The sequence below is a fragment of the Oncorhynchus keta genome, chromosome 4 (assembly GCF_023373465.1).
Source record: "Oncorhynchus keta strain PuntledgeMale-10-30-2019 chromosome 4, Oket_V2, whole genome shotgun sequence".
Lineage (NCBI taxonomy): Eukaryota > Metazoa > Chordata > Actinopteri > Salmoniformes > Salmonidae > Oncorhynchus > Oncorhynchus keta.
This window is the reverse complement of record NC_068424.1, coordinates 38,635,392-38,654,522: the sequence shown is the minus strand read 5'-3', so window position 1 is coordinate 38,654,522 and position 19,131 is coordinate 38,635,392.

The following is a 19,131-nucleotide window of genomic DNA, read 5'->3' as shown; positions in this document are numbered from 1 at the left end:
TCCTAGGTTCAAGGGTCAGAGGTGAACTCGGGTATGATTTCAGGTGCTCGGGACAAACCTGACAACATTAATAACGCAGAGACCAAAGGCCTAGATTCAATCAGATCAGGTATTAACCGGTGATAGCCGACACCCGCATCGCTGATGTTTTGCCAGTGTCGGAGGTGTGACTGTCAAATCGATGAGCAACTGTTCTTGATCATCGTCATCAATCCACATCCGTCCCACTCGTGTAAGAAGTTCAGAATGAGAAAGTGTAGGCTATATAGAAATAATGACTCTCAAATTGAAAATTATTCAACTAAAGAAAAGTGTTTCTATCAGCCTAATCGAGGTATAGATTTAATCTCACATTCCAGTGTTCGAACTTGTAAACAAGGCTGCGTGGGATTTCTTTTATTTTTACTCCCAACTGTGATATCCAATTGGTAGTTACAATCTCGTCTCATCGCTCCCCAACTGTTTGAGTCATGTGTCTTGAAAAACATGACCTGCCACGCTGCTTGCTTAACCCTGAAGCTAGCCGCACCAATGTGTCAGAAGAAACACCATCCAACTGACGACCGAAATCAGCTAGCAAGCTTTCGAGCATGGTGAGCCGAGGGAATCCCCCGGCCAAACTCTAACTTGGACGTACAGTGCCTTGCGAAAGTATTCGGCCCCCTTGAACTTTGCGACCTTTTGCCACATTTCAGGCTTCAAACATAAAGATATAAAACTGTATTTTTTTGTGAAGAATCAACAACAAGTGGGACACAATCATGAAGTGGAACGACATTTATTGGATATTTCAAACTTTTTTAACAAATCAAAAACTGAAACATTGGGCGTGCAAAATTATTCAGCCCCCTTAAGTTAATACTTTGTAGCGCCACCTTTTGCTGCGATTACAGCTGTAAGTCGCTTGGGGTATGTCTCTATCAGTTTTGCACATCGAGAGACTGACATTTTTTCCCATTCCTCCTTGCAAAACAGCTCGAGCGCAGTGAGGTTGGAAGGAGAGTATTTGTTTTCAGTTCTTTCCACAGATTCTCGATTGGATTCAGGTCTGGACTTTGACTTGGCCATTCTAACACCTGGATATGTTTATTTTTTAACCATACCATTGTAGATTTTGCTTTATGTTTTGGATCATTGTCTTGTTGGAAGACAAATCTCCATCCCAGTCTCAGGTCTTTTGCATACTCCATCAGGATTTCTTCCAGAATGGTCCTGTATTTGGCTCCATCCATCTTCCCATCAATTTTAACCATCTTCCCTGTCCCTGCTGAAGAAAAGCAGGCCCAAACCATGATACTGCCACCACCATGTTTGACAGTGGGGATGAGGTGTTCAGGGTGATGAGCTGTGTTGCTTTTACGCCAAACATAACGTTTTGCATTGTTGCCAAAAAGTTCAATTTTGGTTTCATCTTTGGTTTAAAGCTTGGGAAATCTTTTTGTATCCAAATCCGGCTTTAAACTTCTTCACAACAATATCTCGGACCTGCCTGGTGTGTTCCTTGTTCTTCATGATGCTCTCTGCGCTTTTAACGGACCTCTGAGACTATCACAGTGCAGGTGCATTTATACGGAGACTTGATTACACACAGGTGGATTGTATTTATCATCATTAGTCATTTAGGTCAACATTGGATCATTCAGAGATCCTCACTGAACTTCTGGAGAGAGTTTGCTGCACTGAAAGTAAAGGGGCTGAATAATTTTGCACGCCCAATTTTTCAGTTTTTGATTTGTTAAAAAAGTTTGAAATATCCAATAAATGTCGTTCCACTTCATGATTGTGTCCCACTTGTTGTTGATTCTTCACAAAAAAAATACAGTTTTATATCTTTATGTTTGAAGCCTGAAATGTGGCAAAAGGTCGCAAAGTTCAAGTGGGCCGAATACTTTCGCAAGGCACTCGAGCTGAGCCAATTGTGCGCCTCCCCATCGGGGTCACGGGCCGGCTGTGACGCAGCCTGTGATCGAACCAGAGGCTGTAGTGGTGCCTCAGCATTGCCTTAGACCACTGCTACACTCAGGAGGCACATGCAATTTCTCTTAATGTGACTTTGTGCAGCCAATGGCAATGTCCACTTTAGGTATAATGCCAGGAGCCGCTTGTGAATTTGACTGCTCTAAATGCAGTTCCACCTCCAAAACCGCCAAAACAACCGCTATGCGGATGTCGGCTAAAGCGGATCTGATTGAACAGAACCCCAAGGTCCAACACATACACGATACAAAACATCCACGTTCACGTCAACCCAAGTTTGAAACAGCATTGCAGCTTTACTGTGTAACACTGTCAGTGTTACAACTCAAAATGCTATCAACCCCAATCTACAGACTGTGGTGAGAGCAGATAAAAAGGAAAGCTCTATAACACTGTTGGATGCATATTTCTCTTTAATCAGAGTTAACATGTACCACAGCCGTCACACTGACTAACTCGTGTCTCCCACCTCACAGGAGAGCAGCCTCTCATGGGGGAGATCGGTAGGGGGTAAGATCAAAGACATAACTTCCCCTCCCATTCCTAACGGGATCAGTCAGACAGAGTTTACACACACACACACACACACACACCACTAGAGGTACTGGGGTATGCCTGTTCTTGCTACAATGCCTCAAAGCACCCCTTTCAGAAAAGAGAACATGAACTCGAGTGTTTTCGGAATGTAATGTTGCTCTCTGTGGTGTCCTATTTTGATGTCTCAATTTTAGCACCAACCAGTTGAGTTGGTCTCGGTAGTAAGCTTGGTTAAAAATTGAGAAGTGGTAATGTGACTCCCTAAACACTACCCAGGGAATCCTGGTTTAGCAAAGCTGACCTCACTAGGGGAGCAGAGGGACCGATTTATGGGCTAGTAAAATGTGACCCGTACTGACCACAGATGTCCTGGCCAACACTAAGGTAGCGGGGTCAAACCTGGGGAAAACACCCAACTCTTGAACTGGACAAACCTTCTTTCAACTATTCCTTTTACGCTCTCTCGCTCAAGATCACGGTTTATATAATGGTGGATTATTGTCCTCACATTTATCTCAAAACGTAAAATCTGTGACACACCCATGTGGACGAGCAACGGGTTGGATTTTTGATTGTCTCTGTCATTGATTATCCAACCCAGGTCTTTGGTTTCTTGAAAAGATGTCTCATAACTGTACGTGTACCTCATACACACTGTAAAACAGAGATCACATACATTTATGGAGGCCACTGAGGGGTAAAATTTTCCCTCTGCTCTCCTCCACTGCTCTCGGCTGCTCTGCTCCCGCTTGGTCTTGTCATGTTTCAAAGCTGTCCGGCTCGCTCCTCTCCACACCCTCCCATATTACCCAGCTAATGAGCAGCAGGAGATACCAGGTAAATAATAGATGACGGGTGAAAGGCTGGAGAGAGCGAGAGCAATGGGAAGGCTGGATGGAGAGACAGATGGATGGGGAGAGAGAGACAGAGAGAGACAGAGAGCGAGATGTAGAGGGGGATGGTGTGAGAGGCTGGTGAGAAAGAAATCAGTCTACCCAGTGTCTAAATGGAGAAAGAGAGAGAGCGATGAACACTGGAGGTACATTTAGACCAGTACAGTAGACACTAGTCCTCTTCCTGTATCGGGGACACATTACCCCCCTATTGATGGATTGGATGTAAATGAATGAACAGCAAGTGCACACACACACATGCGTGCACGCGCGCACACACACTGCCTATTCCATGTCACCGAAATAGGAATCCACTAAGGGAATCTCAGTGTACTTTGATCCAGATGGTCAAACTCCTAGTGCAACGTAAGTACACACACAGTCAGTTTAGGCGCCATTCACCCCAGAGGGACTTCAACCATCTGCTCAGGGTCCTCAGAGTGAGACACATAACTCAATCTTAGCCCTGATCTGGCACTCACTTAACAGAGGGACTACAACGAGGCTACACAATGGACTACACAGGGGCTACACAATGGACTTACACCGGGGCTACACGAGATTACACAGCGGCTATACAAGGGGCTACACAGGAAAAGTTTATATTTCTGTCCAGCGCCATTCTTCCCTCCCTAGCTGTCCCATCCCTTTTCAGTCTCTCGACCACCATTTGTCCGGCTGTATTAAAAGCAGAGGTGACAGAGAGCATGTTTCCCAAGTCAGAATCAAAAGCGCTCAGGGGGCTCTACGGAGATAACAGGATGCTAATGTCTCTCTGCCTTTAGGGAATAATGTATGCCTGAGTGGTAACCTACATTTACAGAGCAATCTTACAAATAAGGTTAATGAAATGAGCCTGCAGGAGGATGAAGGAACGGACACACACACACACACACACACACACACACACACACACACACACACACACACACACACACACACACACACACAGAGTTCTGTCTGCAATGGCACAAAACTAACAAGGTTAGCGTATAGCCATGTTTACCCAGATATGGGTGCATCTGAATCGGTAATATATTATTAAGGAAGCTACTGTATGGTTGGAGGGGTGTCCCTCTGCCCATCTTCACAATGAATTCAGAAAGTCTTTCTACTTTCTTGACTTTTTCAAAAATGTATCGCTTTTTTCCCCTCCTCGTTAATCTACACACAATACCCCATAAAGACAAAGTAATAACAGTTTTTTAGAAATGTTGGCACATTCATTTTAAAATTTAAATATCACAGTTACATAAGAATAGTATTCAGACCATTTACCTTTGGCAGCTATTACAGCCTTGGGTATGACCTGTATTCGGGGAGTTTCTCCCATTCTTCTCTGCAGATCCTCTCAAGCTCTGTCAGGTTGGAAGGGGACCTTCAGTGCTGCAGAAGTTGTTTGGTACCCTTCCACAGTTCTGCGCCTCGACACAATCCTTTCTCGGAAGTCTACTGACAATCCCTTCGACCTCATGACTTGGTTTTTGCTCTGACGTGCACTGTCAACTGTGGGACCTTACGTGTGCCTTTCCAAATCATGTCCAATCAATTGAATTTACCACAGGCGAACTCCAATCAAGTTGTAGAAACATCTCAATGGTGATCAATGGAAACGGGATCAATTACAAGTCTCATAGCAAAGGGTCTGAATACTTATGTAAATAAGGTATTTCTGTTTCAAGCTTTTAATACCTTTTCAACAATTTCTAAAAACCTGTTTTCACTTTGTTATTACGGGGTATTGTGTGTAGATTGATGAGGACAGTTTTTTAAATTTAATCCATTTTAAAATAAGGCTGTAACGTAACAAAATGTTGAACAAGTCAAGGGGTCTAGATACTTTCCGAATGCACTGTATGTAATGTAAGTGTGTGTTTGTGTGCGTGTGCGTCTTTGATGGAGGAGCTCTGAGCAGAGTAAACTCCCTCACACACCCATCTTCCCCCTTATCCCTCTAAACCCCCACCTGCAATTACACAGACAAGCTGGGAAATTCCCCTGGCTGATTTGATAGGTTAATTAGCTCCTACATGAAGTAGGAGATGTGATGTGGTGTCGCTGAATAACGACGGTGATGGCAGGGATAAAGCTGGGAGGACGAGGAGGTGGGATTCAGTATCATCCATTTATACACCCTCACCGTTTAAATCTGTCATAATTCGCTCTATCAATTTCACTAAGAGAAATGTGTGACAATATAACCATGCAGCTAGATATTAATGGATCAAACGCCACTGCAAAAGTCTGACCGTTCTTTTGTGTGTGTGTGTGTGTGTGTGTGTGTGTGTGTGTGTGTGTGTGTGTGTGTGTGTGTGTGTGTGTGTGTGTGTTGTGTTGTGTGTGCACGCACACATGTATGACTAATAAGTGATATTCCACACCTCCACCTCCTTCCACCTATCCCTCCCCCACGCGGGTGAGCTCTAACTGGGCTTCATACACCGTCTCTCCCTGGGGAGGAGCCTGGATCCGACCTAAGTAGTCAGAATCAATTAAACTCATCCATTTTCTCTGCAGCGTTTGGATGAGACAAATTATTTTGGCTCAGTGAGCCTCTCTCTCTCTCCCTCCCTCCGTCCACGCTCCCCTGACTGCACACCTCTCTACCTCCTCCCTCCTAACACCCCTGGGGGCTTCCATGGCCCTCCTGTCAGTGCCCAGGAATAATTCCCCTCCTTTCACTGCTTTTGGGAGGAAAACGCAGAGGTGATGAATATACATGTAATGGAAGAGAAGATAGGAGGAGAGGAAAACAAGGAGGGCTCACTGCTGCTTGTTTGCTCAGCACAGCAGAAAAGTGCACAACTACCTTGGAGAGAGGGAGAGAGGGAGGGATGGAGAGACAGTGAAAGAGGGTAGTCACTTTGGACCCCTGGACAGATCTGATCTGATCTGAGGTGGGTCTGGGGCTGTTGGGTATATTCTCTCTGCATCCCAAGTGGTACCCTATTCACAACCTCTAATGTGGACATAGCAGTCACTCTCTGGTAATAATCCCCTCAACATACAGTACATTCCCCCGTGATGGCATAGATCCAAAACAGCTCTATATCCATCCTGCCTGCCTGGGTCCTACTGAATAGAAGATACTGTAATAGAACAGTGACCTATTACCTTACAGAGTGCTGCTTCTTACACAGGCCTGACATACAACGCTTTTTTATTTCCATCAACATAATCAATACAATGTTATGCTGCAGAGCAGAGAATGAGAGAGAGTGTGAGAGAGCGAAAGAAAGAGAGTGCAAGAGAGAGAGAGAGCGAGAGAGAGTGAGGCAGCTCGAGGGAGAGAGAGAGAAAGAGAGAGAGGGAGAGAGAGAGAGAGACAGAGAGAGAGAGAGACAGAGAGAGAGAGAGACAGAAAGAGAGAGAGAGAGGAACTACTTTTCAGTATGCGCCTCTCAGTGTTGTGCTCAAGACCACCTACAGTAACGCGAGTCCGAGTCAAAACCGAGACTCTAAAAATGTGAGTCCAATTCAAGACCATGATGGTAATTGTATCAGATCGCCACCATAATAAGACTTCAAAATGTCCAGAATTTCAGAAGAACATATGGATTCTTTAGACGTTCAGAATAAAATTGAAATGCATGCTGGGAAATCCAAGTCCAAATTGTCACTAACCATTATCACTCTAAATAATAGATATAAAGATAAAATATATAACATTTCCCCCGGTCTCCCCTTAGTGAGCGTCTGACTCTCAGTAATTTTATACAGAACCTGTCTGGACAGGGGAAAAACAAAATGACAATAATGCTGACACGGGGATCTACCCGAGGAACAGACAGATATAGAAGGGGCAAAAAATAAGGTAATGGAGTCCAATGAGCGCTGATGCACGTAATGATGGCGACAGGTGTGCGTAATGATGGCGACAGGTGTGCGTAATGATGGCGACAGGTGTGCGTAATGATGGGCAGCCTGGCGCCCTCGATCGCCAGAGAGGAGGAGCAGGAGCAGGCGTGACAGAGACCGGACTCGTGTACTACAACACTGCTCTTCATATTCAATGGCTGACAGGTTTTAACTGCTCACTGCCGCGCCTCACTGTAGCAGGCCGTTTATACACTCTGGGGGATGTTATACCATCTCACCAACCATGTGCTGAGGGAGAGCGAGCGAGGGAGCACCTCTAAAACACATTCGAAGCTATTACAAATATGGAGTACTACCGGTTCTTAATAATAGATTACACATACAGTACATTGATGTTGTGGGAAGAAAAGAAAAAGGGTAGTATTATGCACATCCTAAGCTACACTGAACAAAAATATAAACGCAACATGTAAAGTGCTGGTCCGATGTTTCATGAGCTGAAATACAAGGTAACAGAAATGTTCCATACGCACAGAAAGCTTATTTCTCTCAAAAGTTGTGCACAAATGTGTTTAAATCCCTGCTAGTAAGCATTTCTCTTTCGCAAAGATAATCCATCCACCTGAAGGGTGTGGCATATCAGTTTTGTCACACAACACAATGCCCCAGATGCCTCAAGTTTTTAGGGAGCAACTGGAATGCTGACTGCAGGAATGTCCACCAGAGCTGTTGCCAGATAATTGAGTGTTCATTTCTCTACCATAAGCTGCCTCCAAAATTTTGTCAGAACGTTCAACCGGCCTCACATCTGCAGACCATGTGTAACCACGCTAGCCTAGGACCTCCACATCCGGCTTCTTCACCTGTGGGATCGTCTCTGACCAGTCCATCCGGACAGCTGATGAAACTGTGGGTTTGCACAACTGAAGTATTTCTGCACAAATTGTCAGAAACCATCTCAGGGAAGCTCATCTGCGCGCTCGTCGTCCTTACAGGTTCTTGATCTGACTGCAGTTTGGAGTTATAAATCAACTTTCAGTGGGCAAATGCTCACCTTTAATGGCTACTATGTCATTTGGGCGAGTGGTTTGCTGATGTCAACTTTGTGAACAGAGTGCCCCACGGTGGCTTTGGGGTTCTAGTATGGGCAGGTTTTTATCAATGGCAATTTGAATGCACAAAGATAACATGACGAGATCCTGAGGCCCATGGTTTTGTCATTCATCCGCTGCCATCACCTCATGATTCAGCATGATAATGCATGCCCCCCATGTCGCAAGGATCTGTACACAATTTCTGGAAGCTGAAAATGTCCCAGTTCCTCCATAGTCTGCATACTCACCTGACATGTCACCCATTGAGCATGTTTGGGATGCTCTGGATCGACGTGTACAACAGCATGTTCGAGTTCCCGCCGATATCCAGCAACTTCGCACAGCCATTGAAGAGGAGTGGGAGAACATTCCACAGGCCACAATCAACAGCCTGATCAACTGTAATGAAGGAGATGTGTCGAACTGCATGAGGCAAATGATGGTCACACCAGATACTGACTGGTTTTCTGATCCATGACCCCTACCTTTTTTTAAGGTATCTGTGACACTTACAATGATATCTGTATTCCCAGTCATGTGAAATCCATAGAGTAGGGCCTAATGCATTTATTTCAATTGACTGATTTCCTTATATGAACTGTAACTCAGTGAAACCTTTGAAATTGTCGTATTTTGCGTTTATTATTTTTGTTCAGTGTATTATACTATAAAGCTGGAGCGCTAGCCACCTGTTCAAATTCAATTAATATACACTGACAGCAACCCACGCTGGAAGGGGGAAAAAAACGATAAGGCAGGTTGAGTCCCAGAAGGTTGGTATAGCACCTTAATTAGGCAGTACGGGCTTGTGGTAATGGCTGGAGCGGAATTTGTGGAATGGTATCAAACACATCAAACGCATGGTTTCCATGGTTTCCACGTGTTTGATGCCATTCCATTGCTCCTTTCCAGTTATTATGAGCCGTCCTCCCCTCAGCAGCCTTCTTGTGGTCTGTATAATTTGCATCGATTCTGTTTAAAGCAACAGTCTGGGATCTGTGAATCTGTTCAATAGCCATTTCAATTATAGTGGTGCTTTGTTGTTTTTGGAATCACTCCTCCTCCTTCTCCGAGTAAACACCTGTTAGCAGCTTTATGAACACTGCTAGCTAATCACTCAGGGGAAACACACACACACACACACACACACACACACACACACACACACACACACACAATAACCTCCCAGGGAAAATCACACATGAACACCTTACTGTTTCATCTGCCTGATAATCAGAGCCAAAAGCTTCAATAATACAACACAGAAACCAAGCAATGTTATGCAACACTGAGTGAGAGTCAGTCAGTCAACATGCCCACTCACTCACTACTGAGAGAGGGATTTCAAAAGCGTTATAATTGTGAAGTGTTTATTGGTGCGTTTGCCAAAGTGTTGTTGTTTTTTTTCTGAAAGTGAGAAGAGTGACTGTGAGGTTACTTCTCCTCGTCTGACCTCCTACACAGTCCCGTGTAGTAACTGTGTTGTTAATATCCTGTGTGGTAACTGTCTTGCTATAATGTCCTGTGTAGTAACTGTGTTGTTAATGACCTGTGCGTGGTGAGTCACTGGAACCACCATCGAAACTACCAACAACGCTGGCCAAACAGAAACCAGGCAGCAATATCAATGATTCAGTAATCAACTCACTTCCAATTCTGGCAGAGGTAGAATGGCTGACTGACAATAGGCAGTTGTGTTGAATGGTGATGCTGGCATATTAGAACCGTAAATGTAGCTACCTTCTTCCCAGAATAATAATTGAGTAGTAATGAATCTTCCATGTTATGAACATTTACAAATTGTTAAGAAGCTTCATTACACTGCTATGAATGTGTGAGTGTTCTAGCGGTTGGGTTCTTCTCTGGTTAATGTGCTTCAAGGCAGATCAGATTAGAACTTGTGTGAGAGACTTTCTGGTGCCTGGATGGAAAAACCCAGCCTACCATACCAATCCATCACCTCAACGCTAGGCCTCTCTGACGCCAACGTTTGCGTGTGCATGTGGGTTTGCGTGTGCGTGTATGTGCGACGGCAACATCTCTTGCTGCACTCTCTGCCTGCTTCCTGGAGCTTGGCAAGCTTTTCAGTGCTTCACGGGATTGGGCTCACAGGATATGACCTATTGTTCGGAGACAATGTGAGAAATAATGTTCTCCGGCTAGAGACTCTTGGAAGCAGGCATGCTTTCACCCCCCCCATCCTGAAAGCTAGTTTTATTGCATCACAGTGGGCAACGGGAGGCGCCAAGAACTAGCACCTGCCAAGTAGAGGTGTCGGGTCAGATCAGCAAAGGAGAGGAGAAGCGAAACATCGTTTTTTTACTGTTTTACTGCAAGCCAGAGAGGCTGAATCCCTCAGGGAGCTGTGTGAAGATCACCACCTTTTAATACAACCGTACCTCCATACAGACACACCCTAACCCCCTTCCAACCAGAAACTGACTTAAAAAGTAACATCCTCCAAAACGCTTCAATGTCTCTCACCATTCATGGGAAGCTTAAGCGATGGAGAAGGAAGTTAAGGAATTAAGAAAATATCAGATTGATAGACTCTGTTATATCATTCATTAGTCCCTCTGGGTTTACAGGTTTTTACAATCACGTTAGCACTACTCTCAGAACCTTGATGTCATTTTTAGACACAAAACTCACAACCAATGATCAAAAATGAAAATTTTCAAAACTCTGACCCTTTTTCCAATTGCTTGGGCACAATACACATAAAGCTAAGATCATTTGTTCATTTAGCTAAAATCGCCTGTTCAAAATAACACAACTTAACATCAAGGTATTACCATTTCAAAATACAATTTACACATTACATCTGAGATGACTGTCTATTCATTTCATTACAATGATCTAACGATCAATTGATACAACTGCTCAAAATGATAACTGTTGCATTACTCTTAATGCATAGTTTTATGGAAACTGACAAACAATATTCCATGTTTATATCATGCAAGTTTCAGGATAACGAGATCCATTGACACCAATTACCGTGGAACATGGACCAATTGGACTACATTATCTATCTATTGGACTACATTATCTACATCATCATTCTTTATCAGACACTGGTCCCATGTACCACTTTTCCAGACCATGTTTTCAGATTTGACATTACTGTACACTCTATTAGGTACACCTATCTAGTACTGGGCAGGACCCCCTTTTGCCTCCACAACAGCCTGAATTATTCACGGTGTTGTACGTTAAGAGATCTGCACACCACTGTTTTAAATGGCTGTTATTTGAGCATTTGTGGCCTTTCTGTTAGCTTGAATGAGTCTAGACATTCTCCTCTGACCTCTCTAACAAGGTGTTTTTGCCCACAGAACCACCGCTCATTGAATGTTTTTTTTTAAATCGCACCATTCTCTGTAAAACCTAGAGACTGTAATGCGTAAAAATCCCAGCTGTTTCTGAGATGCTGGAACCACCATGTGTGGCACCAACAATCATACCACGGTCAAAGTTGCTTAGATTACGCATATTGCCCGTTCTAATGTTTGGTCGAACAACAGCTAATGTTTTCTACTCTTTATACTCTATATGTTGAGTTGGAGGCAGCCACATGATTCGCTGTTCAAAGGAGCAGGCTATTTGCAGTAACACGCTGGTGTACCTAATAAAGTGTCCGGTAAGTGTATGTATGCAGGCCTTTGTAATTGCTTTTCCATACTGCCAACTCGTTACTGATGATTGATTTCACATTGTGGTGAGAACAACATAGCGATAACATGGAGCCGGCAGGTGATCCAGGTCACAGTAGAGGTCAAGCAGTGGGAGGAGGAAGATGAGGAAGACGTGCTGGTCAAAGGAATGGCAGGGGACAAGCCCCCCCTACTGAGAGGTAGTCATGGGCCTCGTTTGAGAGGTGTGGAGGAACGTGTTATAGAGGACAAGGCCACGGACCAAGACAGCGGCAGCAACAGCAGAGAGTGTCCAATGAAATCTGAGCAATGGTTGTAGACCATGTGGTAAATCATGACAATGACTGAGGCAGCTACAATGATTCAACCAAACCTCAGAAGATCAACCGTGGCCTCAATCATTAGAACTTTCCACAATGAGAACCGGTAAGTCTTCAGCATGCACTAAACATTAGGCTACTCTCAACTATCAAATGACTGTATACTGCATGCCAATGTGTACCACAGAGTAGGTGGTGTGATTAAATGTGTTCTTACTGTAATTTTCCCTGTAGAATTGAGACTAGGCCTAATAGGGGAGACAGAGGCAAAATTCTGACTGACCAACAAGAGCGGGATGTGGTCAATTTGGTTCGGGACAGAAATGATACTCGCCTAACAGAAATTCGGCAGCACATCTTGGACAATGACGACACGTTCAACAATGTGGAAGCCATAAGTTTGCTGACTATTGCACGCATGCAGAAAAGGCACCAGGTGTCTCCGAAACAGCGATACCGTGGGCCTTCTGAAAGAAATGCAGACAGAGTGAAGCAACTGCGGACTGAGTATGTCCAGGTATGTTCAGGTTCAAGATGCCTGCTGTGAAAAATCCCCCCAAAAATTCAACATCATTGTAATCGGTAATTCTCTTTCCAAAATGTCTTTTTAGAGGGTGATGGAGCTGGATGCTGACGAAAACCATCACAAAAAAAAAGAGGAACTTTTTGTATGGCCAAGACAAGGAGGAGAGGTCGGAATTTAATTGGCAAGCAGGCAACCATCCAAGTACCTGGACAACGTGTAGCAAACAGCATCATGTGTGCGGTTATATCGGGAAGATGGTCTGGTGGGACACAGACCTCGTGTTGGATCATATAATGCAGCTCTCCTTGTAACCTTCCTTGATGAGCTAAATCAGGTCATTGTGTGGGATAATGTCAGGTTCCACCATGCTCAAATGGTGCAAGCATGTTTTCAGGCCCATCTACAATTACCACCCTGTTCTTACCCCCATACTCTCCTTTCATTAACCCGATTGAGGAATATTTCTCCATATAGAGGTGGAAGGTATATGATAGGCGCCCTTACGAACAAGCCACCCTTCTCCAGGCCATGGATGACTCATGCAATGACATCAAGGCAGACCAGTGTCTGGATTCACCCAAAGATTCCTCCCAAGATGTTTAGCTAATGAAAACATCCATTGTGATGTGGATGAGAACCTGTGGCCAAATCCACAAGACAGGGTTGATGGAATTATAGAAGTACAGTAATCAACCCTTTTGTTTTGCTTTTTACAGTAAGCCAAGTGAGGAACACTGCAGTGATGTTTTACAGTAAGCCAGGTGAGGAACACTGCAGTGATGTTTTACAGTAAGCCAGGTGAGGAACACTGCAGTGATGTTTTACAGTAAGCCAGGTGAGGAACACTGCAGTGATGTTTTACAGTAAGCCAGGTGAGGAACACTGCACTTGACGTTTTACTGTAGTTTTTTTTTCTTTTTTGTAGCTAATTATTTTTGCTTTGATTCAAGGAAACTTATGTTGTGATTATATTGTATTTCATCAATTCATTTGCTGCTCTGAACTGAACTTGACTGAAACACACTCCAACTGCAGACGTGTGTGTGTGTGTGTGTGTGTGTGTGTGTGTGTGTGTGTGTGTGTGTGTGTGTGTGTGTGTGTGTGTGTGTGTGTGTGTGTGTGTGTGTGTGTGTGTGTGTGTGTGTGTGTGTGTGTGTGTGTGTGTGTGTGTGTGTGTGTGTGTGTGTAAAACAAAAGTAGATACTCTTTGGTTCGCGCGACCGCACAGTGTTTTCCATGACGAGGCTGGCTAGGTCGTTAGTCGGAAAGTTGTTGAAACACTCCTCATTACTCCTGTTCAGAGGTATTGCCGTTGTGTTGACAGTCAGAGACGGTTTATTTGAATACATCACATGCCACAAACTCTCAAATAACCCTGTCTTAAAAACAAGTGATATATTGCCAAAAGAACTGGATTTGAAGAGATTTTGTTGGCACTGATATCTTTCTCAAATACAGATATTAAAACCCTGTTTCTGAATATGCAACAATATTGCAACAACAAAAAAAATCTGCCCTTTTGTCTGTCTCAGAGCCCCACCAGCACCATTCACCATGCAGGTTGTTCCTGAACCAGCAGGTTATTACTGTCATCACAAACTCCAACAAGTATACCTTGTGAAGGGATAATTGGTGTGACTCATCCATTGATGTCTGGAAGAAGGAGGGATTCGTATCCATTAATATATTCAGTCAGAGAACCAGGGGCTTTATTCTAGGATTTACACTTACTGGGTTATGGGGGCTTAAACTCACGCATATGCCTTCAATTCAGATAGCATGTCTCCTCTTTGTGTGTCTAAAGACGGCGTGTTGTGTTTGGTTATGTTGTGAGAATCCTCCTCAGGGAAACGTTGTCACAACACATTGAATCCCGAGCTATATAATTGTAAGAAAGGATGTACAGTCACCAGTATGGGAGGGAAATCCTCAGAAAGAAGGAGAACTTCCGTTAATGAAAGAATGTCATTCTGTCAGATTAGCTACAGGAATGAGGCAATGTGGATTAACAGCAGGGTAGAGGTATGTCGAGGACTTACATTTACCTTAAAGCAACATTTTCTCCCTACATTCAATGAGTTTCATTACTAAAATGTGAGTTGGAGAATCTCCTCACATAGGGTTCCTCTGGCATTGGTGTCAAAACCTATGGAAGTGCCTAGGAGCGCCATCTACTGTTTATGTACATTGTCTGTCCTGTTCTCTGAGAGGCAATAAGCATGCCATTCATTGTACAGAGGTGGGTACAGCAGTTGAACATCAACCAAAGGCCAATCTGAATCTATTCCATGGCAGAATGAAGTTTCCAGTTCAATATTCTTCATCAATATTCTTCATCTCTCTGCTATGATGCCTCTGCTTATGAAGGCCACAAACAGAACAGAGTTGGAAAGAAGGGTTGGTATTGAACAGTGTGTGTGTGTGTGTGTGTGTGTGTGTGTGTGTGTGTGTGTGTGTGTGTGTGTGTGTGTGTGTGTGTGTGTGTGTGTGTGTGTGTGTGTGTGTGTGTTTGTACAAACAGAGGTAGGTGGTAAACACAGTGCGCAGCGGCCTCTTTCTCTTTCAGATGGCTAACTCCAATGTAGTTATTGCTCTCCACAGCACAGCGCAGCGCAGTACTATTTACACCTGATGCCAGGAAATGTACTCCATACTTTAAATATTTAATCAGTCCCTTCACCATGAAGCAAATGAGGCGTAGCTCGGAGGAAAGGCTGCAGAACACAAAGGGAGGAATTAAGGGGCTGACTTAGCTGCATTGGCTCATGCACACATGTACGCACACACACACCAGTGTCGAGAGAGTTAAGTGTATCATTACCCTCTGATGATAGATTTATATGCTCTGTCTCATTTGGAGGGAGCCTCAGAAGTGTGTGTGTGTGTGTGTGTGTGTGTGTGTGTGTGTGTGTGTGTGTGTGTGTGTGTGTGTGTGTGTGTGTGTGTGTGTCACACCTGCCCAGGGTCACGGCCAATCAGCCTAGGGGTCCTATAGGCTCAGCCATAACAGACCAGAAGGAATTCTCCCTCACACTTAGCCAGCTTGTCAAAGCTGTTTTCAGTTAAAGGGTTACATGATAGGCTTTTCTACTGAGGCGAAACTTGATGACATGGATGAGGCCACAATACAATGAGGAGGCTACAGATTGAGGGGCAAACTATGGCCCACGGGTTGGATCCGGCGGTCCGCGAGCCCATTCAGTCTGGGGGGGATTGTTTTGGGTTAGAAAAACACACCAGGCCACTCTTGAATGTCTAAAACTAGATATAGAGTATGTAGAAATTATAATGGATGAATATATTTCCAAATAACTGCCCTTTGTGTCCAATTTTTCACAAAAAAATCTGTCCCAAAAAAACATGGCTCAAGGGCCAAAAAGTGTGCCCTCCCCTGCTACAGATGCTATGTGCAGCAGAGGAATGGGCAATTCCTGCAAATTGTGAGGTGAGATGTGTGTAAGAAATACATCAAGTGATGTTAGGTACAGTATTTCGTCATATATTTGGTCACACTTCATATAGGGAAAATGACTAGTACCACTGTGCCTTGTAATGCCTGACTTTTGCTGGAACTCACTGATATCACCCCCCATGTGTGTACCGGAACACCTCAGAGTATGTGTACTTCAAGCTGATATCACCCCTCCATGTGTGTACCGGAACACCTCAGAGTATGTCTACTTCAAGCTGATATCAACACAGATGACATCCTCACAGGTGATAGAATCACAGCCAACATCCTCATCATCATCATCACAGCTTCACTTCTCTGAAACATGTGATCAGGTAGCTTCTATTTTCGGGTATTTCACATTTGGTTAGGTATATGTAATATTGTCTGGCTATGAGTCAGGCAGGAATGTCTGACAGTTTGAGCACAGGGCACCAGTCAGAGTGTTGCTGATTTTACTATACCTGAACACTCCTGGACAGGACAAAGATGAAGGGAGGGAGAGATGGGAGGAGATGGAGAGGGGAGGAGAGAAGAGGAGGTGAAGGGAGAGGAGATGAATACGGCAACCTCACAGAGAATTGCATTTAACAGGGAGAGGTGGGGTGGAAGGAGAAGAGAAGGAGGATGGGGTAAGGAGAAGGAAGGGAGTAAAGGAGGGAGAAGGAGAGGCAATGGGGAGAGAAAGGGGAGGAGGGAGTGACTCAGGCTTACTGTGACCGCCCATGCAGCCCCTGCTCTAGACCACGCCACACACTCAGCACTTTTGTACAGATTAATATTTGAAAGGCTAAGTAACACACCTTTTTATTAGTTCACTTCGTTCCCTCAGTTCTCTCCCGGGAAGGGACAGCATAGCAGGACGGTGGGGGAATGTTAACTGGGACTGATCAAAGTAATACTAGGACTTCAGAGAGAAACAGAGAGAGAGAGAGAGAGAGAGATAAAGAGATAAACAGAGAGAACAAGAGAGAGAGAGAGAGAGAGAGAGAGAGAGAGGCAGTCAGAGAGATCAGAGGGCTGTCCTGCTGCTGCGGGCCTCTCTCTCTCTCACTCACTCACTCACTCACTCACTCACTCACTCACTCACTCACCTCACTCACTCACTCACTCACTCACTCACTCACCTCTCTTCTCCCCTCTTCTTTCTCACCATGGTACCGGAGAGAACAGTCTTCAAATGGGGAGAAGTCATGACAAAGCCGTAGAAAAGTTGAAATGTTGACGAACAGTGAGTTTCGAGAACACAAGTTTAAAATCCTAATGGTTGAAAAAAATCTGGACACCTTGGTTGTTCTGCACTGCAAAGACTATAAGTTTTAAAACAGATAACACAGAAGAGAAAGTAGGAATGAGTAGCTAAAGACTATGGTTGAGTGTTGTAGGCCAGACTGTAGTGCTATTTCTGGATAATGTATGAGGTGCACCTTTGAAACAGCCATTGGAGAGTCGAAGAGTTGAGAGAGAGAGAGAGAGAGAGAGAGAGAGAGAGAGAGAGAGAGAGAGAGAGAGAGAGAGAGAGAGAGAGAGAGAGAGAGAGAGAGAGAGAGAGAGAGAGAGAGAGAGAGAGAGAGAGAGAGAGAGAGAGAGAGAGAGAGAGAGAGAGAGAGAGAGAGAGAGAGAGAGAGAGAGAGAGAGAGAGAGAGAGAGAGAGAGAGAGAGAGAGAGAGAGAGAGAGAGAGAGAGAGAGAGAGAGATGGGGGCTGTAGCAGAATGATGTGATGTCTCTCAGGAGTATCTTCCATCAGTCCTGTTAACCCCATAGAGATTGCCAAGACAGCCCAGTTAGAGCGTGCCCCAAATAGCACCCTATTCCCAATACAGTGGACTACTTTTGAGCAGGATCCACTACTTTTGACCAGGGCTTGCACTTTACAGAGGATAGCATGTAATTTGGGACGCACCCTTCGAGAGCTGCTTAGCCTGATGCACTGTCACTCAATGGGGAGGACAGAGACAGGGCAATAAAGCCTCTCGTGATCTCCTTGAGGTCCTGTTATTGTTGTGATCAAGAGTTTTTCAGTGGGGACCGTGGGCCTCTCCAACATAAGCACCTTTAACACGTTGCACTGTTTCTTTTCTGTTTTGTTTGCATTTTTGTTTGTGGTACTGTATGTCAGAGGGAAGAAAAGGCATCTCTCTTTACAGAAATACTGTATGATTCATGTTTCCTGCGCTTTGATCTGGGAGCTCTGTTTGAAAAGGCTGAGCCTCGGGATAAACTATTTCAGGTTGTCTAAACAATTTCCAATCACGGTTTCCATATTTAGGTTTTTGTAAAGAGGGAGAAAGGAAAAAGACTCACATGCGAGCGTGCTCCTTTCAAAGGAGAAGCAGGGGGAGGAAAACCTGATTCCATCCATTAAGGGTGAAAGCAGACATTGAATTGTGCAGAGTGAGAAACATTGCCCCTGTTATTCGGATCTGCATAACACACACACACCGAGGTTCAGGTTCATCGCATCCTCCTCTATCCCCTCACACACACCTACTACACACACGGACACACACACACCTATGTACACATGCGACATATGCACACACGCATGCACACACACACACACACACACATCCAAACCATCTGCTCCATAGAATCAGCTTGCAGCCCTGATGGACCCCATAAAGAGGGGTGTATTATGGCCTTACTGTTGAACACAGGACAGCGGTCGAGGGGTGTTGCTCTCTCCTCCCCCTCTCCAACTCCTCCACCCATGCACTCTCCTCTTTCAAGTTCCCAACCTTTCCACATCTTTCACTTCAACCCAATTCTCAACCATCTCTATTGTTCTCACACTCCGAAGTCCCAAAACATTGAAATTATTCAATACAATGATCCATAAATGCAGTAGCCTATGTCA